We start from the raw sequence: 21,610 nt of genomic DNA on the forward strand, positions 1-21,610 counted from the left end.
CGACGACTTGTAAAATCGATGCTTGTGAATCTTGCTAGTTTCGGTCTAAACGATGTTGTATCCCGTTGATTTGAGCCGGAATCCAAGTTTTAGCGCAGTTCTGAGAGAAAAAGTGTACACCTTTCTCTCGTCTACTCTTCGACGACTTGTAAAATTGTAGCTCGTTAATCTTGCTAGTTTCGATCTAAAACGATGTATCCTGTTGTTTTGAGCGGAAAACAAGTTTTCGCGCAGTTCTGAGAGAAAAAGTTTAAACCTTTCTCTCGTCTACTCTTCGACGACTTGTAAAATCAATGCTTGTGAATCTTGCTAGTTTCGGTCTAAAACGATGTATCCCGTTGTTTTGAGCCGGAATACAAGTTGTCGCGCAGTTCTGAGAGAAAAAGTTTACACCTTTCTCTCGTCTACTCTTCGACGACTTGTAAAATCGATGCTCGTGAATTTTGCCTGTTTCGATCTAAAACGATGTATCCGGTTGTGTTGAGCAGGAATACAAGTTTTTGCGCAGTTCTGAGAGAAAAAGTTTGCACCTTTCTCTCATTCTCTTCGACGACTTGTAAAATCTATGCTTGTGAATCTTGCTAGTTTCGATCTAAAACGATGTATCCCGTTGTTTTGAGCCGGAATACAAGTTTTCGCGCAGTTCTGAGAGTAATGGTTTACACCTTTCTCTCGTCTACTTTTCGACGATTTGTAAAATCGATGCTCGTGAATTTTGCTTGTTTCGATCTAAAAACGATGTATCCCATTGTGTTGAGCAGGAATACAAGTTTTGGCGCAGTTCTGAGAGAAAAAGTTTACACCTTTCTCTCATTCTCTTCGACGACTTGTAAAATCCAGGCTCGTGAATCTTGCTAGTTTCGATCTAAAACAATGTACCCCGTTGTTTTGAGCGGAATACAAGTTTTCGCGCAGTTCTGAGAGAAAATTTTACACCTTTCTCTCGTCTACTCTTCGACGACTTGTAAAATCGATGCTCGTGAATTTTGCTAGTTTTCGATCTAAAAACGATCTATCTCGTTGTTTTGAGCCGGAATACAAGTTTTCGCGCAGTCCTGTGAGAAAAAGTTTACACCTTTCTCTCGTCTACTCTTCGGCGACTTGTAAAATCGATGCTCGTGAATCTTCCTAGTTTCGGTCTAAAACGATGTCTCCCGTTGTTTGAGCCGAAATACAAGTTTTCGCGTAGTTTTTAGAGAAAAAAGTTTACACCTTTCTCTCGTCTACTCTTCGGCGACTTGTAAAATCGATGCTCGTGAATTTTGCTTGTTTTGATATAAAACAATGTATCCCGTTGTATTGAGCCGAATACAAGTTTTCGCGCAGTTCTGACAGAAAAAGTTTACACCTTTCTCTCGTTCTCTTCGACGACTTGTAAAATCGATGCTCGTGAATCTTGCTAGTTTCGATCTAAATCGATGTATCCCGTTGTTTTGAGCCGGAATACAAGTTTTCGCGCAGTTCTGAGGAGAAAAACTTTACACCTTTCTCTCGTCCACTCTTCGACGACTTGTAAAATCGATGCTCGTGAATTTTGCTTGTTTCGATCTAAAACGATGTATCCCGTTGTGTTGAGCAGGAATACAAGATTTCGCGCAGTTCTTAGAGACAATTTTACACCTTTCTCTCGTCTACTCTTCGACGACTTGTAAAATCGATGCCCGTGAATCTTGCTAGTTTCGATCTAAAACGATGTATCCTGTTGTTTGAGCCGGAATACAAGTTTTTGCGCAGTTCTGAGAGAAAAAGTTTAAACCTTTCTCTCGTCTACTCTTCGACGACTTGTAAAATCAATGCTTGTGAATCTTGCTAGTTTCGGTCTAAAACGATCTATCTCGTTGTTTGAGCCGGAATACAAGTTTTCGCGCAGTCCTGTGAGAAAAAGTTTACACCTTTCTCTCGTCTACTCTTCGGCGACTTGTAAAATCGATGCTCGTGAATCTTGCTAGTTTCGGTCTAAAACGATGTATCCCGTTGTTTGAGCCGAAATACAAGTTTTCGCGTAGTTTTTAGAGAAAAAAGTTTACACCTTTCTCTCGTCTCTTTCTTCGGCGACTTGTAAAATCGATGCTCGTGAATTTTGCTTGTTTTGATATAAAACAATGTATCCCGTTGTATTGAGCCGGAATACAAGTTTTCGCGCAGTACTGAGAGAAAAAGTTTACACCTTTCTCTCGTTCTCTTCGACGACTTGTAAAATCGATGCTCGTGAATCTTGCTAGTTTCGATCTAAACCGATGTATCCCGTTGTTTTGAGCCGGAATACAAGTTTTCGCGCAGTTCTGAGAGAAAACTTTACACCTTTCTCTCGTCCACTCTTCGACGACTTGTAAAATCGATGCTCGTGAATTTTGCTTGTTTCGATCTAAAACGATGTATCCCGTTGTGTTGAGCAGGAATACAAGATTTCGCGCAGTTCTTAGAGACAATTTTACACCTTTCTCTCGTCTACTCTTCGACGACTTGTAAAATCGATGCTCGTGAATCTTGCTAGTTTCGATCTAAAACGATGTATCCTGTTGTTTTGAGCCGGAATACAAGTTTTTGCGCAGTTCTGAGAGAAAAAGTTTAAACCTTTCTCTCGTCTACTCTTCGACGACATGTAAAATCAATGCTTGTGAATCTTGCTAGTTTCGGTCTAAAACGATGTATCCCGTTGTTTTGAGCCGGAATACAAGTTGTCGCGCAGTTCTGAGAAAAAAAGTTTACACCTTTCTCTCGTCTACTCTTCGACGACTTGTAAAATCGATGCTCGTGAATCTTGCTAGTTTCGATCTAAAACGATGTATCCCGTTGTTATGAGCCGGAATACAAGTTTTCGCGCAGATCTGAGAGAAAAAGTTTACACCTTTCTCTCGTCTACTCTTCGACGACTTGTAAAATCGATGCTCGTGAATTTTGCTAGTTTCGATCTAAAACGATGTATCCCGTTGTTTTCAGCCGGAATACAAGTTTTCGCGCAGTTCTGAGAGAAAAATTTACACCTTTTTCTCGTCTACTCTTCGACGACTTGTAAAATCGATGCTCGTGAATCTTGCTAGTTTCGATCTAAAACGATGTATCCTGTTGTTTTGAGCCGGAATACAAGTTTTCGTGCAGTTCTGAGAGAAAAAGTTTACACCTTTCTCTCGTCTACTCTTCGACGACTTGTAAAATCGATGCTTGTGAATCTTGCTAGTTTCGGTCTAAAACGATCTATCCCGTTGATTTGAGCCCGAATACAAGTTTTAGCGCAGTTCTGAGAGAAAAAGTTTATACCTTTCTCTCGTCTACTCTTCGACGACTTGTAAAATCGATGCTCGTTAACCTTGCTAGTTTCGATCTAAAACGATGTATCCCGTTGTTTTGAGCCGGAATACAAGTTTTCGCGCAGTTCTGAGAGAAAAACTTACACCTTTCTCTCGCCCACTCTTCGACGACTTGTAAAATCGATGCTCGTGAATTTTGCTTGTTTCGATCTAAAACGATGTATCCGGTTGTGTTGAGCAGGAATACAAGTTTTTGCGCAGTTCTGAGAGAAAAAGTTTGCACCTTTCTCTCATTCTCTTCGACGACTTGTAAAATCTATGCTTGTGAATCTTGCTAGTTTCGATCTAAAACGATGTATCCCGTTGTTTTGAGCCGGAATACAAATTTTCGCGCAGTTCTGAGAGAAAAAGTTTACACCTTTCTCTTGTCTACTCTTCGACGACTTGTAAAATCGATGCTTGTGAATCTTGCTAGTTTCCGGTCTAAAACGATGTATCCCGTTGATTTGAGCCGGAATCCAAGTTTTAGCGCAGTTCTGAGAGAAAAAGTGTACACCTTTCTCTCGTCTACTCTTCGACGACTTGTAAAATTGTAGCTCGTTAATCTTGCTAGTTTCGATCTAAAACGATGTATCCTGTTGTTTTGAGCCGGAAAACAAGTTTTCGCGCAGTTCTGAGAGAAAAAGTTTAAACCTTTCTCTCGTCTACTCTTCGACGACTTGTAAAATCAATGCTTGTGAATCTTGCTAGTTTCGGTCTAAAACGATGTATCCGTTGTTTTGAGCCGGAATACAAGTTGTCGCGCAGTTCTGAGAGAAAAAGTTTACACCTTTCTCTCGTCTACTCTTCGACGACTTGTAAAATCGATGCTCGTGAATTTTGCCTGTTTCGATCTAAACGATGTATCCGGTTGTGTTGAGCAGGAATACAAGTTTTTGCGCAGTTCTGAGAGAAAAAGTTTGCACCTTTCTCTCATTCTCTTCGACGACTTGTAAAATCTATGCTTGTGAATCTTGCTAGTTTCGATCTAAAACGATGTATCCCGTTGTTTTGAGCCGGAATACAAGTTTTCGCGCAGTTCTGAGAGTAATGGTTTACACCTTTCTCTCGTCTACTTTCGACGATTTGTAAAATCGATGCTCGTGAATTTTGCTTGTTTCGATCTAAAACGATGTATCCCATTGTGTTGAGCAGGAATACCAGTTTTGGCGCAGTTCTGAGAGAAAAAGTTTACACCTTTCTCTCATTCTCTTCGACGACTTGTAAAATCCAGGCTCGTGAATCTTGCTAGTTTCGATCTAAAACAATGTACCCCGTTGTTTTGAGCCGGAATACAAGTTTTCGCGCAGTTCTGAGAGAAAATTTTACACCTTTCTCTCGCCTACTCTTCGACGACTTGTAAAATCGATGCTCGTGAATTTTGCTAGTTTCGATCTAAAACGATCTATCTCGTTGTTTTGAGCCGGAATACAAGTTTTCGCGCAGTTCCTGTGAGAAAAAGTTTACACCTTTCTCTCGTCTACTCTTCGGCGACTTGTAAAATCGATGCTCGTGAATCTTCCTAGTTTCGGTCTAAAACGATGTCTCCCGGTTGTTTTGAGCCGAAATACAAGTTTTCGCGTAGTTTTTAGAGAAAAAAGTTTACACCTTTCTCTCGTCTACTCTTCGGCGACTTGTAAAATCGATGCTCGTGAATTTTGCTTGTTTTGATATAAAACAATGTATCCCGTTGTATTGAGCCGGAATACAAGTTTTCGCGCAGTTCTGACAGAAAAAGTTTACACCTTTCTCTCGTTCTCTTCGACGACTTGTAAAATCGATGCTCGTGAATCTTGCTAGTTTCGATCTAAATCGATGTATTCCGTTGTTTTGAGCCGGAATACAAGATTTCGCGCAGTTCTTAGAGACAATTTTACACCTTTCTCTCGTCTACTCTTCGACGACTTGTAAAATCGATGCTCGTGAATCTTGCTAGTTTCGATCTAAAACGATGTATCCTGTTGTTTTGAGCCGGAATACAAGTTTTCGCGCAGTTCTGAGAGAAAAAGTTTAAACCTTTCTCTCGTCTACTCTTCGACGACATGTAAAATCAATGCTTGTGAATTTTGCTAGTTTCGGTCTAAAACGATGTATCCCGTTGTTCTGAGCCGGAATACAAGTTTTCGCGCAGATCTGAGAGAAAAAAGTTTACACCTTTCTCTCGTCTACTCTTCGACGACTTGTAAAATCGATGCTTGTGAATCTTGCTAGTTTCGGTCTAAAACGATCTATCCCGTTGATTTGAGCCCGAATACAAGTTTTAGCGCAGTTCTGAGAGAAAAAGTTTACACCTTTCTCTCGTCTACTCTTCGACGACTTGTAAAATCGATGCTCGTTAATCTTGCTAGTTTCGATCTACAACGATGTATCCCGTTGTTTTGAGCCGGAATACAAGTTTTCGCGCAGATCTGAGAGAAAAAGTTTACACCTTTCTCTCGTCTACTCTTCGACGACTTGTAAAATCGATGCTCGTGAATTTTGCTTGTTTTGATATAAAACAATGTATCCCGTTGTATTGAGCCGGAATACAAGTTTTCGCGCAGTTCTGAGAGAAAAACTTTACACCTTTCTCTCGTCCACTCTTCGACGACTTGTAAAATCGATGCTCGTGAATTTTGCTTGTTTCGATCTAAAACGATGTATCCCGTTGTGTTGAGCAGGAATACAAGATTTCGCGCAGTTCTTAGAGACAATTTTACACCTTTCTCTCGTCTACTCTTCGACGACTTGTAAAATCGATGCTCGTGAATCTTGCTAGTTTCGATCTAAAACGATGTATCCTGTTGTTTTGAGCCGGAATACAAGTTTTCGCGCAGTTCTGAGAGAAAAAGTTTAAACCTTTCTCTCGTCTACTCTTCGACGACATGTAAAATCAATGCTTGTGAATTTTGCTAGTTTCGGTCTAAAACGATGTATCCCGTTGTTCTGAGCCGGAATACAAGTTTTCGCGCAGATCTGAGAGAAAAAAGTTTACACCTTTCTCTCGTCTACTCTTCGACGACTTGTAAAATCGATGCTTGTGAATCTTGCTAGTTTCGGTCTAAAACGATCTATCCCGTTGATTTGAGCCCGAATACAAGTTTTAGCGCAGTTCTGAGAGAAAAAGTTTACACCTTTCTCTCGTCTACTCTTCGACGACTTGTAAAATCGATGCTCGTTAATCTTGCTAGTTTCGATCTACAACGATGTATCCCGTTGTTTTGAGCCGGAATACAAGTTTTCGCGCAGATCTGAGAGAAAAAGTTTACACCTTTCTCTCGTCTACTCTTCGACGACTTGTAAAATCGATGCTCGTGAATTTTGCTTGTTTTGATATAAAACAATGTATCCCGTTGTATTGAGCCGGAATACAAGTTTTCGCGCAGTTCTGACAGAAAAAGTTTACACCTTTCTCTCGTTCTCTTCGACGACTTGTAAAATCGATGCTCGTGAATCTTGCTAGTTTCGATCTAAATCGATGTATCCCGTTGTTTTGAGCCGGAATACAAGTTTTCGCGCAGTTCTGAGAGAAAAACTTTACACCTTTCTCTCGTCCACTCTTCGACGACTTGTAAAATCGATGCTCGTGAATTTTGCTTGTTTCGATCTAAAACGATGTATCCCGTTGTGTTGAGCAGGAATACAAGATTTCGCGCAGTTCTTAGAGACAATTTTACACCTTTCTCTCGTCTACTCTTCGACGACTTGTAAAATCGATGCTCGTGAATCTTGCTAGTTTCGATCTAAAACGATGTATCCTGTTGTTTTGAGCCGGAATACAAGTTTTCGCGCAGTTCTGAGAGAAAAAGTTTAAACCTTTCTCTCGTCTACTCTTCGACGACATGTAAAATCAATGCTTGTGAATTTTGCTAGTTTCGGTCTAAAACGATGTATCCCGTTGTTCTGAGCCGGAATACAAGTTTTCGCGCAGATCTGAGAGAAAAAAGTTTACACCTTTCTCTCGTCTACTCTTCGACGACTTGTAAAATCGATGCTTGTGAATCTTGCTAGTTTCGGTCTAAAACGATCTATCCCGTTGATTTGAGCCCGAATACAAGTTTTAGCGCAGTTCTGAGAGAAAAAGTTTACACCTTTCTCTCGTCTACTCTTCGACGACTTGTAAAATCGATGCTCGTTAATCTTGCTAGTTTCGATCTACAACGATGTATCCCGTTGTTTTGAGCCGGAATACAAGTTTTCGCGCAGATCTGAGAGAAAAAGTTTACACCTTTCTCTCGTCTACTCTTCGACGACTTGTAAAATCGATGCTCGTGAATTTTGCTAGTTTCGATCTAAAACGATGTATCCCGTTGTTTTCAGCCGGAATACAAGTTTTCGCGCAGTTCTGAGAGAAAAATTTACACCTTTTTCTCGTCTACTCTTCGACGACTTGTAAAATCGATGCTCGTGAATCTTGCTAGTTTCGATCTAAAACGATGTATCCTGTTGTTTTGAGCCGGAATACAAGTTTTTGTGCAGTTCTGAGAGAAAAAGTTTACACCTTTCTCTCGTCTACTCTTCGATGACTTGTAAAATCGATGCTTGTGAATCTTGCTAGTTTCGGTCTAAAACGATCTATCCCGTTGATTTGAGCCGGAATACAAGTTTTAGCGCAGTTCTGAGAGAAAAAGTTTACACCTTTCTCTCGTCTACTCTTCAACGACTTGTAAAATCGTTGCTCGTTAACCTTGCTAGTTTCGATCTAAAACGATGTATCCCGTTGTGTTGAGCAGGAATACAAGTTTTCGCGCAGTTCTGAGAGAAAAAGTTTACACCTTTCTCTCATTCTCTTCGACGACTTGTAAAATCCATGCTCGTGAATCTTGCTAGTTCGATCTAAAACAATGTATCCCGTTGTTTTGAGCCGGAATACAAGTTTTCGCGCAGTTCTGAAAGAAAAAGTTTACACCTTTCTCTCGTCTACTCTTCGACGACTTGTAAAATCGATGCTTGTGAATCTTGCTAGTTTCGGTCTAAAACGATGTATCCCGTTGATTTGAGCCGGAACACAAGTTTTAGCGCAGTTCTTAGAGAAAACGTTTACACCTTTCTCTCGTCTACTCTTCGGCGACTTGTAAAATCGATGCTCATGAATCTTGCTAGTTTCGGTCTAAAACGATGTATCCCGTTGTTTTGAGCCGAAATACAAGTTTTCGCGTTGTTTTTAGAGAAAAAAGTTTACACCTTTCTCTCGTCTACTCTTCGGCGACTTGTAAAATTGATGCTCGTGAATCTTGCTAGTTTCGATCTAAAACGGTGTATCCTGTTGTTTTGAGCCGGAATACAAGTTTTCGCGCAGTTCTGAGAGAAAAAGTTTAAACCTTTCTCTCGTCTACTCTTCGACGACATGTAAAATTAATGCTTGTGAATCTTGCTAGTTTCGGTCTAAAACGATGTATCCCGTTGTTCTGAGCCGGAATACAAGTTTTCGCGCAGATCTGAGAGAAAAAAGTTTACACCTTTCTCTCGTCTACTCTTCGACGACTTGTAAAATCGATGCTCGTGAATCTTGCTAGTTTCGATCTAAAACGATGTATCCTGTTGTTTTGAGCCGGAATACAAGTTTTCGTGCAGTTCTGAGAGAAAAAGTTTACACCTTTCTCTCGTCTACTCTTCGACGACTTGTAAAATCGATGCTTGTGAATCTTGCTAGTTTCGGTCTAAAACGATCTATCCCGTTGATTTGAGCCCGAATACAAGTTTTAGCGCAGTTCTGAGAGAAAAAGTTTACACCTTTCTCTCGTCTACTCTTCGACGACTTGTAAAATCAATGCTCGTTAATCTTGCTAGTTTCGATCTACAACGATGTATCCCGTTGTTTTGAGCCGGAATACAAGTTTTCGCGCAGATCTGAGAGAAAAAGTTTACACCTTTCTCTCGTCTACTCTTCGACGACTTGTAAAATTGATGCTCGTGAATTTTGCTAGTTTCGATCTAAAACGATGTATCCCGTTGTTTTCAGCCGGAATACAAGTTTTCGCGCAGTTCTGAGAGAAAAATTTACACCTTTTTCTCGTCTACTCTTCGACGACTTGTAAAATCGATGCTCGTGAATCTTGCTAGTTTAGATCTAAAACGATGTATCCTGTTGTTTTGAGCCGGAATACAAGTTTTCGTGCAGTTCTGAGAGAAAAAGTTTACACCTTTCTCTCGTCTACTCTTCGATGACTTGTAAAATCGATGCTTGTGAATCTTGCTAGTTTCGGTCTAAAACGATCTATCCCGTTGATTTGAGCCGGAATACAAGTTTTAGCGCAGTTCTGAGAGAAAAAGTTTACACCTTTCTCTCGTCTACTCTTCGACGACTTGTAAAATCGATGCTCGTGAATTTTGCTTGTTTCGATCTAAAACAATGTATCCCGTTGTGTTGAGCAGGAATACAAGTTTTCGCGCAGTTCTTATAGAAAATTTTACACCTTTCTCTCGTCTACTCTTCGACGACTTGTAAAATCGTTGCTCGTTAACCTTGCTAGTTTCGATCTAAAACGATGTATCCCGTTGTGTTGAGCAGGAATACAAGTTTTCGCGCAGTTCTGAGAGAAAAAGTTTACACCTTTCTCTCATTCTCTTCGACGACTTGTAAAATCCATGCTCGTGAATCTTGCTAGTTTCGATCTAAAACAATGTATCCCGTTGTTTTGAGCCGGAATACAAGTTTTCGCGCAGTTCTGAGAGAAAAAGTTTACACCTTTCTCTCGTCTACTCTTCGACGACTTGTAAAATCGATGCTTGTGAATCTTGCTAGTTTCGGTCTAAAACGATGTATCCCGTTGATTTGAGCCGGAATACAAGTTTTAGCGCAGTTCTGAGAGAAAACGTTTACACCTTTCTCTCGTCTACTCTTCGGCGACTTGTAAAATCGATGCTCATGAATCTTGCTAGTTTCGGTCTAAAACGATGTATCCCGTTGTTTTGAGCCGAAATACAAGTTTTCGCGTAGTTTTTAGAGAAAAAAGTTTACACCTTTCTCTCGTCTACTCTTCGGCGACTTGTAAAATCGATGCTCGTGAATTTTGCTTGCTTTGATATAAAACAATGTAATCCCGTTGTATTGAGCCGGAATACAAGTTTTCGCGCAGTTCTGAGAGAAAAAGTTACACCTTTCTCTCATTCTCTTCGACGACTTGTAAAATCATGCTCGTGAATTTTGCTTGTTTCGATCTAAAACGATGTATCCCATTGTGTTGAGCAGGAATACAAGTTTTCGCGCAGTTCTGAGAGAAAACGTTTACACCTTTCTCCCATTCTCTTCGACGACTTGTAAAATCCATGCTCGTGAATCTTGCTAGTTTCGATCTAAAACAATGTATCCCGTTGTTTTGAGCCGGAATAAAAGTTTTCGCGCAGTTCTGAGAGAAAATTTTACACCTTTCTCTCGTCTACTCTTCGACGACTTGTAAAATTGATGCTCGTGAATCTTGCTAGTTTCGATCTAAAACGATCTATCTCGTTGTTTTGAGCCGTAATACAAGTTTTCGCGCAGTCCTGTGAGAAAAAGTTTACACCTTTCTCTCGTCTACTCTTCGGCGACTTGTAAAATCGATGCTCGTGAATCTTGCTAGTTTCGGTCTAAAACGATGTATCCCGTTGTTTTGAGCCAAAATACAAGTTTTCGCGCAGTTCTGAGAGAAAAACTTTACACCTTTCTCTCGTCCACTCTTCGACGACTTGTAAAATTGATGCTCGTGAATTTTGCTTGTTTCGATCTAAAACGATGTATCCCGTTGTGTTGAGCAGGAATACAAGATTTCGCGCAGTTCTTAGAGAAAATTTTACACCTTTCTCTCGTCTACTCTTCGACGACTTGTAAAATCGATGCTCGTGAATCTTGCTAGTTTCGATCTAAAACGATGTATCCCGTTGTTTTGAGCCGGAATACAAGTTTTCGCGCAGTCCTGAGAGAAAAAGTTTACACCTTTCTCTCGTTCTCTTCGACGACTTGTAAAATCGATGCTCGTGAATCTTGCTAGTTTCGATCTAAAACGTTGTATCCCGTTGTTTTGAGCCGGAATACAAGTTTTCGTGCAGTTCTGAGAGAAAAAGTTTACACCTTTCTCTCGTCTACTCTTCGATGACTTGTAAAATCGATGCTTGTGAATCTTGCTAGTTTCGGTCTAAAACGATCTATCCCGTTGATTTGAGCCGGAATACAAGTTTTAGCGCAGTTCTGAGAGAAAAAGTTTACACCTTTCTCTCGTCTACTCTTCGACGACTTGTAAAATCGATGCTCGTGAATTTTGCTTGTTTCGATCTAAAACAATGTATCCCGTTGTGTTGAGCAGGAATACAAGTTTTCGCGCAGTTCTTATAGAAAATTTTACACCTTTCTCTCGTCTACTCTTCGACGACTTGTAAAATCGTTGCTCGTTAACCTTGCTAGTTTCGATCTAAAACGATGTATCCCGTTGTGTTGAGCAGGAATACAAGTTTTCGCGCAGTTCTGAGAGAAAAAGTTTACACCTTTCTCTCATTCTCTTCGACGACTTGTAAAATCCATGCTCGTGAATCTTGCTAGTTTCGATCTAAAACAATGTATCCCGTTGTTTTGAGCCGGAATACAAGTTTTCGCGCAGTTCTGAGAGAAAAAGTTTACACCTTTCTCTCGTCTACTCTTCGACGACTTGTAAAATCGATGCTTGTGAATCTTGCTAGTTTCGGTCTAAAACGATGTATCCCGTTGATTTGAGCCGGAATACAAGTTTTAGCGCAGTTCTGAGAGAAAACGTTTACACCTTTCTCTCGTCTACTCTTCGGCGACTTGTAAAATCGATGCTCATGAATCTTGCTAGTTTCGGTCTAAAACGATGTATCCCGTTGTTTTGAGCCGAAATACAAGTTTTCGCGTAGTTTTTAGAGAAAAAAGTTTACACCTTTCTCTCGTCTACTCTTCGGCGACTTGTAAAATCGATGCTCGTGAATTTTGCTTGCTTTGATATAAAACAATGTATCCCGTTGTATTGAGCCGGAATACAAGTTTTCGCGCAGTTCTGAGAGAAAAAGTTACACCTTTCTCTCATTCTCTTCGACGACTTGTAAAATCCATGCTCGTGAATTTTGCTTGTTTCGATCTAAAACGATGTATCCCATTGTGTTGAGCAGGAATACAAGTTTTCGCGCAGTTCTGAGAGAAAACGTTTACACCTTTCTCCCATTCTCTTCGACGACTTGTAAAATCCATGCTCGTGAATCTTGCTAGTTTCGATCTAAAACAATGTATCCCGTTGTTTTGAGCCGGAATAAAAGTTTTCGCGCAGTTCTGAGAGAAAATTTTACACCTTTCTCTCGTCTACTCTTCGACGACTTGTAAAATTGATGCTCGTGAATCTTGCTAGTTTCGATCTAAAACGATCTATCTCGTTGTTTTGAGCCGTAATACAAGTTTTCGCGCAGTCCTGTGAGAAAAAGTTTACACCTTTCTCTCGTCTACTCTTCGGCGACTTGTAAAATCGATGCTCGTGAATCTTGCTAGTTTCGGTCTAAAACGATGTATCCCGTTGTTTTGAGCCAAAATACAAGTTTTCGCGCAGTTCTGAGAGAAAAACTTTACACCTTTCTCTCGTCCACTCTTCGACGACTTGTAAAATTGATGCTCGTGAATTTTGCTTGTTTCGATCTAAAACGATGTATCCCGTTGTGTTGAGCAGGAATACAAGATTTCGCGCAGTTCTTAGAGAAAATTTTACACCTTTCTCTCGTCTACTCTTCGACGACTTGTAAAATCGATGCTCGTGAATCTTGCTAGTTTCGATCTAAAACGATGTATCCCGTTGTTTTGAGCCGGAATACAAGTTTTCGCGCAGTCCTGAGAGAAAAAGTTTACACCTTTCTCTCGTTCTCTTCGACGACTTGTAAAATCGATGCTCGTGAATCTTGCTAGTTTCGATCTAAAACGTTGTATCCCGTTGTTTTGAGCCGGAATACAAGTTTTCGCGCAGTTCTGAGAGAAAAACTTTACACCTTTCTCTCGTCCACTCTTCGACGACTTGTAAAATTGATGCTCGTGAATTTTGCTTGTTTCGATCTAAAACGATGTATCCCGTTGTGTTGAGCAGGAATACAAGATTTCGCGCAGTTCTTAGAGAAAATTTTACACCTTTCTCTCGTCTACTCTTCGACGACTTGTAAAATCGATGCTCGTGAATCTTGCTAGTTTCGATCTAAAACGATGTATCCCGTTGTTTTGAGCCGGAATACAAGTTTTCGCGCGGTTCTGAGAGAAAAAATTTACACCTTTCTCTCGTCTACTCTTCGACGACTTGTAAAATCGATGCTCGTGAATCTTGCTAGTTTCGATCTAAAACGATGTATCCCGTTGTTTTGAGCCGGAATACAAGTTTTCGCGCAGTTCTGAGAGAAAAAGTTTAAACCTTTCTCTCGTCTACTCTTCGACGACATGTAAAATCAATGCTTGTGAATCTTGCTAGTTTCGGTCTAAAACGATGTATCCCGTTGTTTTAAGCCGGAATACAAGTTGTCGCGCAGTTCTGAGAAAAAAAGTTTACACCTTTCTCTCGTCTACTCTTCGACGACTTGTAAAATCTATGCTCGTTAATCTTGCTAGTTTCGATCTAAAACGATGTATCCCGTTGTTTTGAGCCGGAATACAAGTTTTCGCGCAGATCTGAGAGAAAAAGTTTACACCTTTCTCTCGTCTACTCTTCGACGACTAGTAAAATCGATGCACGTGAATTTTTCTAGTTTCGATCTAAAACGATGTATCCCGTTGTTTTCAGCCGGAATACAAGTTTTCGCGCAGTTCTGAGAGAACAATTTACACCTTTTTCTCGTCTACTCTTCGACGACTTGTAAAATCGATGCTCGTGAATCTTGCTAGTTTCGATCTAAAACGATGTATCCTGTTGTTTTGAGCCGGAATACAAGTTTTCGAGCAGTTCTGAGAGAAAAAGTTTACACCTTTCTCTCGTCTACTCTTCGACGACTTGTAAAATCGATGCTTGTGAATCTTGCTAGTTTTGGCCTAAAACGATGTATCCCGTTGATTTGAGCCGGAATACAAGTTTTAGCGCAGTTCTGAGAGAAAAAGTTTACACCTTTCTCTCGTCTACTCTTCGATGACTTGTAAAATCGTTGCTCGTTAATCTTGCTAGTTTCGATCTAAAACGATGTATCCCGTTGTTTTGAGCCGGAATACAAGTTTTCGCGCAGTTCTGAGAGAAAAAGTTTACACCTTTCTCTCGTCCACTCTTCGACGACTTGTAAAATTGATGCTCGTGAATTTTGCTTGTTTCGATCTAAAACGATGTATCCCGTTGTGTTGAGCAGGAATACAAGTTTTCGCGCAGTTCTTAGAGAAAATTTTACACCTTTCTCTCATTCTCTTCGACGAATTGTAAAATCGTTGCTCGTTAACCTTGCTAGTTTCGATCTAAAACGATGTATCCCGTTGTGTTGAGCAGGAATACAAGTTTTCGCGCAGTTCTGAGAGAAAAAGTTTACACCTTTCTCTCATTCTCTTCGACGACTTGTAAAATCCATGCTCGTGAATCTTGCTAGTTTCGATCTAAAACAATGTATCCCGTTGTTTTGAGCCGGAATACAAGTTTTCGCGCAGTTCTGAGAGAAAAAGTTTACACCTTTCTCTCGTCTACTCTTCGACGACTTGTAAAATCGATGCTTGTGAATCTTGCTAGTTTCGGTCTAAAACGATGTATCCCGTTGATTTGAGCCGGAATACAAGTTTTAGCGCAGTTTTGAGAGAAAACGTTTACACCTTTCTCTCGTCTACTCTTCGGCGACTTGTAAAATCGATGCTCATGAATCTTGCTAGTTTCGGTCTAAAACGATGTATCCCGTTGTTTTGAGCCGAAATACAAGTTTTCGCGTAGTTTTTAGAGAAAAAAGTTTACACCTTTCTCTCGTCTACTCTTCGGCGACTTGTAAAATCGATGCTCGTGAATTTTGCTTGCTTTGATATAAAACAATGTATCCCGTTGTATTGAGCCGGAATACAAGTTTTCGCGCAGTTCTGAGAGAAAAAGTTACACCTTTCTCTCATTCTCTTCGACGACTTGTAAAATCCATGCTCGTGAATTTTGCTTGTTTCGATCTAAAACGATGTATCCCATTGTGTTGAGCAGGAATACAAGTTTTCGCGCAGTTCTGAGAGAAAACGTTTACACCTTTCTCCCATTCTCTTCGACGACTTGTAAAATCCATGCTCGTGAATCTTGCTAGTTTCGATCTAAAACAATGTATCCCGTTGTTTTGAGCCGGAATAAAAGTTTTCGCGCAGTTCTGAGAGAAAATTTTACACCTTTCTCTCGTCTACTCTTCGACGACTTGTAAAATTGATGCTCGTGAATCTTGCTAGTTTCGATCTAAAACGATCTATCTCGTTGTTTTGAGCCGGAATACAAGTTTTCGCGCAGTCCTGTGAGAAAAAGTTTACACCTTTCTCTCGTCTACTCTTCGGCGACTTGTAAAATCGATGCTCGTGAATCTTGCTAGTTTCGGTCTAAAACGATGTATCCCGTTGTTTTGAGCCAAAATACAAGTTTTCGCGCAGTTCTGAGAGAAAAAGTTTACACCTTTCTCTCGTTCTCTTCGACGACTTGTAAAATCGATGCTCGTGAATCTTGCTAGTTTCGATCTAAAACGTTGTATCCCGTTGTTTTGAGCCGGAATACAAGTTTTCGCGCAGTTCTGAGAGAAAAACTTTACACCTTTCTCTCGTCCACTCTTCGACGACTTGTAAAATCGATGCTCGTGAATTTTGCTTGTTTCGATCTAAAACGATGTATCCCGTTGTGTTGAGCAGGAATACAAGATTTCGCGCAGTTCTTAGAGAAAATTTTACACCTTTCTCTCGTCTACTCTTCGACGACTTGTAAAATCGATGCTCGTGAATCTTGCTAGTTTCGATCTAAAACGATGTATCCCGTTGTTTTGAGCCGGAATACAAGTTTTCGCGCGGTTCTGAGAGAAAAAATTTACACCTTTCTCTCGTCTACTCTTCGACGACTTGTAAAATCGATGCTCGTGAATCTTGCTAGTTTCGATCTAAAACGATGTATCCCGTTGTTTTGAGCCGGAATACAAGTTTTAGCGCAGTTTTGAGAGAAAACGTTTACACCTTTCTCTCGTCTACTCTTCGGCGACTTGTAAAATCGATGCTCATGAATCTTGCTAGTTTCGGTCTAAAACGATGTATCCCGTTGTTTTGAGCCGAAATACAAGTTTTCGCGTAGTTTTTAGAGAAAAAAGTTTACACCTTTCTCTCGTCTACTCTTCGGCGACTTGTAAAATCGATGCTCGTGAATTTTGCTTGCTTTGATATAAAACAATGTATCCCGTTGTATTGAGCCGGAATACAAGTTTTCGCGCAGTTCTGAGAGAAAAAGTTACACCTTTCTCTCATTCTCTTCGACGACTTGTAAAATCCATGCTCGTGAATTTTGCTTGTTTCGATCTAAAACGATGTATCCCATTGTGTTGAGCAGGAATACAAGTTTTCGCGCAGTTCTGAGAGAAAACGTTTACACCTTTCTCCCATTCTCTTCGACGACTTGTAAAATCCATGCTCGTGAATCTTGCTAGTTTCGATCTAAAACAATGTATCCCGTTGTTTTGAGCCGGAATAAAAGTTTTCGCGCAGTTCTGAGAGAAAATTTTACACCTTTCTCTCGTCTACTCTTCGACGACTTGTAAAATTGATGCTCGTGAATCTTGCTAGTTTCGATCTAAAACGATCTATCTCGTTGTTTTGAGCCGGAATACAAGTTTTCGCGCAGTCCTGTGAGAAAAAGTTTACACCTTTCTCTCGTCTACTCTTCGGCGACTTGTAAAATCGATGCTCGTGAATCTTGCTAGTTTCGGTCTAAAACGATGTATCCCGTTGTTTTGAGCCAAAATACAAGTTTTCGCGCAGTTCTGAGAGAAAAAGTTTACACCTTTCTCTCGTTCTCTTCGACGACTTGTAAAATCGATGCTCGTGAATCTTGCTAGTTTCGATCTAAAACGTTGTATCCCGTTGTTTTGAGCCGGAATACAAGTTTTCGCGCAGTTCTGAGAGAAAAACTTTACACCTTTCTCTCGTCCACTCTTCGACGACTTGTAAAATCGATGCTCGTGAATTTTGCTTGTTTCGATCTAAAACGATGTATCCCGTTGTGTTGAGCAGGAATACAAGATTTCGCGCAGTTCTTAGAGAAAATTTTACACCTTTCTCTCGTCTACTCTTCGACGACTTGTAAAATCGATGCTCGTGAATCTTGCTAGTTTCGGTCTAAAACGATGTATCCCGTTGTTTTAAGCCGGAATACAAGTTGTCGCGCAGTTCTGAGAAAAAAAGTTTACACCTTTCTCTCGTCTACTCTTCGACGACTTGTAAAATCGATGCTCGTTAATCTTGCTAGTTTCGATCTAAAACGATGTATCCCGTTGTTTTGAGCCGGAATACAAGTTTTCGCGCAGATCTGAGAGAAAAAGTTTACACCTTTCTCTCGTCTACTCTTCGACGACTAGTAAAATCGATGCACGTGAATTTTTCTAGTTTCGATCTAAAACGATGTATCCCGTTGTTTTCAGCCGGAATACAAGTTTTCGCGCAGTTCTGAGAGAACAATTTACACCTTTTTCTCGTCTACTCTTCGACGACTTGTAAAATCGATGCTCGTGAATCTTGCTAGTTTCGATCTAAAACGATGTATCCTGTTGTTTTGAGCCGGAATACAAGTTTTCGTGCAGTTCTGAGAGAAAAAGTTTACACCTTTCTCTCGTCTACTCTTCGACGACTTGTAAAATCGATGCTTGTGAATCTTGCTAGTTTTGGCCTAAAACGATGTATCCCGTTGATTTGAGCCGGAATACAAGTTTTAGCGCAGTTCTGAGAGAAAAAGTTTACACCTTTCTCTCGTCTACTCTTCGATGACTTGTAAAATCGTTGCTCGTTAATCTTGCTAGTTTCGATCTAAAACGATGTATCCCGTTGTTTTGAGCCGGAATACAAGTTTTCGCGCAGTTCTGAGAGAAAAAGTTTACACCTTTCTCTCGTCCACTCTTCGACGACTTGTAAAATTGATGCTCGTGAATTTTGCTTGTTTCGATCTAAAACGATGTATCCCGTTGTGTTGAGCAGGAATACAAGTTTTCGCGCAGTTCTTAGAGAAAATTTTACACCTTTCTCTCATTCTCTTCGACGAATTGTAAAATCGTTGCTCGTTAACCTTGCTAGTTTCGATCTAAAACGATGTATCCCGTTGTGTTGAGCAGGAATACAAGTTTTCGCGCAGTTCTGAGAGAAAAAGTTTACACCTTTCTCTCATTCTCTTCGACGACTTGTAAAATCCATGCTCGTGAATCTTGCTAGTTTCAATCTAAAACAATGTATCCCGTTGTTTTGAGCCGGAATACAAGTTTTCGCGCAGTTTTTAGAGAAAAAAGTTTACACCTTTCTCTCGTCTACTCTTCGGCGACTTGTAAAATCGATGCTCGTGAATTTTGCTTGTTTTGATATAAAACAATGTATCCCGTTGTTTTGAGCCGGAATACAAGTTTTCGCGCAGTTCCGAGAGAAAAAGTTTACACCTTTCTCTCGTTCTCTTCGACGACTTGTAAAATCGATGCTCGTGAATCTTGCTAGTTTCGATCTAAAACGATGTATCCCGTTGTTTTGAGCCGGAATACAAGTTTTCGCGCAGTTCTGAGAGAAAAACTTTACACCTTTCTCTCGCCCACTCTTCGACGACTTGTAAAATCGATGCTCGTGAATTTTGCTTGTTTCGATCTAAAACGATGTATCCCGTTGTGTTGAGCAGGAATACAAGATTTCGCGCAGTTCTTAGAGAAAAGTTTACACCTTCTTCTCGTCTACTCTTCGACGACTTGTAAAATCGATGCTCGTGAATCTTGCTAGTTTCGATCTAAAACGATGTATCCTGTTGTTTTGAGCCGGAATACAAGTTTTCGTGCAGTTCTGAGAGAAAAAGTTTACACCTTTCTCTTGTCTACTCTTCGACGACTTGTAAAATCGATGCTTGTGAATCTTGCTAGTTTCGGTCTAAACGATGTATCCCGTTGATTTGAGCCGGAATCCAAGTTTTAGCGCAGTTCTGAGAGAAAAAGTGTACACCTTTCTCTCGTCTACTCTTCGACGACTTGTAAAATTGTAGCTCGTTAATCTTGCTAGTTTCGATCTAAAACGATGTATCCTGTTGTTTTGAGCCGGAAAACAAGTTTTCGCGCAGTTCTGAGAGAAAAAGTTTAAACCTTTCTCTCGTCTACTCTTCGACGACTTGTAAAATCAATGCTTGTGAATCTTGCTAGTTTCGGTCTAAAACGATGTATCCCGTTGTTTTGAGCCGGAATACAAGTTGTCGCGCAGTTCTGAGAGAAAAAGTTTACACCTTTCTCTCGTGTACTCTTCGACGACTTGTAAAATCGATGCTCGTGAAATTTGCCTGTTTCGATCTAAAACGATGTATCCGGTTGTGTTGAGCAGGAATACAAGTTTTTGCGCAGTTCTGAGAGAAAAAGTTTGCACCTTTCTCTCATTCTCTTCGACGACTTGTAAAATCTATGCTTGTGAATCTTGCTAGTTTCGATCTAAAACGATGTATCCCGTTGTTTTGAGCCGGAATACAAGTTTTCGCGCAGTTCTGAGAGTAATGGTTTACACCTTTCTCTCGTCTACTCTTCGACGATTTGTAAAATCGATGCTCGTGAATTTTGCTTGTTTCGATCTAAAACGATGTATCCCATTGTGTTGAGCAGGAATACAAGTTTTCGCGCAGTTCTGAGAGAAAAAGTTTACACCTTTCTCTCATTCTCTTCGACGACTTGTAAAATCCAGGCTCGTGAATCTTGCTAGTTTCGATCTAAAACAATGTACCCCGTTGTTTTGAGCCGGAATACAAGTTTTCGCGCAGTTCTGAGAGAAAATTTTACACCTTTCTCTCGTCTACTCTTCGACGACTTGTAAAATCGATGCTCGTGAATCTTGCTAGTTTCGATCTAAAACGATCTATCTCGTTGTTTTGAGCCGGAATACAAGTTTTCGCGCAGTCCTGAGAGAAAAAGTTTACACCTTTCTCTCGTCTACTCTTCGACGACTTGTAAAATCGATGCTTGTGAATCTTGCTAGTTTTGGCCTAAAACGATGTATCCCGTTGATTTGAGCCGGAATACAAGTTTTAGCGCAGTTCTGAGAGAAAAAGTTTACACCTTTCTCTCGTCTACTCTTCGATGACTTGTAAAATCGTTGCTCGTTAATCTTGCTAGTTTCGATCTAAAACGATGTATCTCGTTGTTTTGAGCCGGAATACAAGTTTTCGCGCAGTTCTGAGAGAAAAAGTTTACACCTTTCTCTCGTCCACTCTTCGACGACTTGTAAAATTGATGCTCGTGAATTTTGCTTGTTTCGATCTAAAACGATGTATCCCGTTGTGTTGAGCAGGAATACAAGTTTTCGCGCAGTTCTTAGAGAAAATTTTACACCTTTCTCTCATTCTCTTCGACGAATTGTAAAATCGTTGCTCGTTAACCTTGCTAGTTTCGATCTAAAACGATGTATCCCGTTGTGTTGAGCAGGAATACAAGTTTTCGCGCAGTTCTGAGAGAAAAAGTTTACACCTTTCTCTCATTCTCTTCGACGACTTGTAAAATCCATGCTCGTGAATCTTGCTAGTTTCAATCTAAAACAATGTATCCCGTTGTTTTGAGCCGGAATACAAGTTTTCGCGCAGTTTTTAGAGAAAAAAGTTTACACCTTTCTCTCGTCTACTCTTCGGCGACTTGTAAAATCGATGCTCGTGAATTTTGCTTGTTTTGATATAAAACAATGTATCCCGTTGTTTTGAGCCGGAATACAAGTTTTCGCGCAGTTCCGAGAGAAAAAGTTTACACCTTTCTCTCGTTCTCTTCGACGACTTGTAAAATCGATGCTCGTGAATCTTGCTAGTTTCGATCTAAAACGATGTATCCCGTTGTTTTGAGCCGGAATACAAGTTTTCGCGCAGTTCTGAGAGAAAAACTTTACACCTTTCTCTCGCCCACTCTTCGACGACTTGTAAAATCGATGCTCGTGAATTTTGCTTGTTTCGATCTAAAACGATGTATCCCGTTGTGTTGAGCAGGAATACAAGATTTCGCGCAGTTCTTAGAGAAAAGTTTACACCTTCTTCTCGTCTACTCTTCGACGACTTGTAAAATCGATGCTCGTGAATCTTGCTAGTTTCGATCTAAAACGATGTATCCTGTTGTTTTGAGCCGGAATACAAGTTTTCGTGCAGTTCTGAGAGAAAAAGTTTACACCTTTCTCTTGTCTACTCTTCGACGACTTGTAAAATCGATGCTTGTGAATCTTGCTAGTTTCGGTCTAAACGATG

The sequence above is a fragment of the Amblyomma americanum genome, chromosome 7 (genome assembly GCF_052857255.1).
Source record: "Amblyomma americanum isolate KBUSLIRL-KWMA chromosome 7, ASM5285725v1, whole genome shotgun sequence".
Lineage (NCBI taxonomy): Eukaryota > Metazoa > Arthropoda > Arachnida > Ixodida > Ixodidae > Amblyomma > Amblyomma americanum.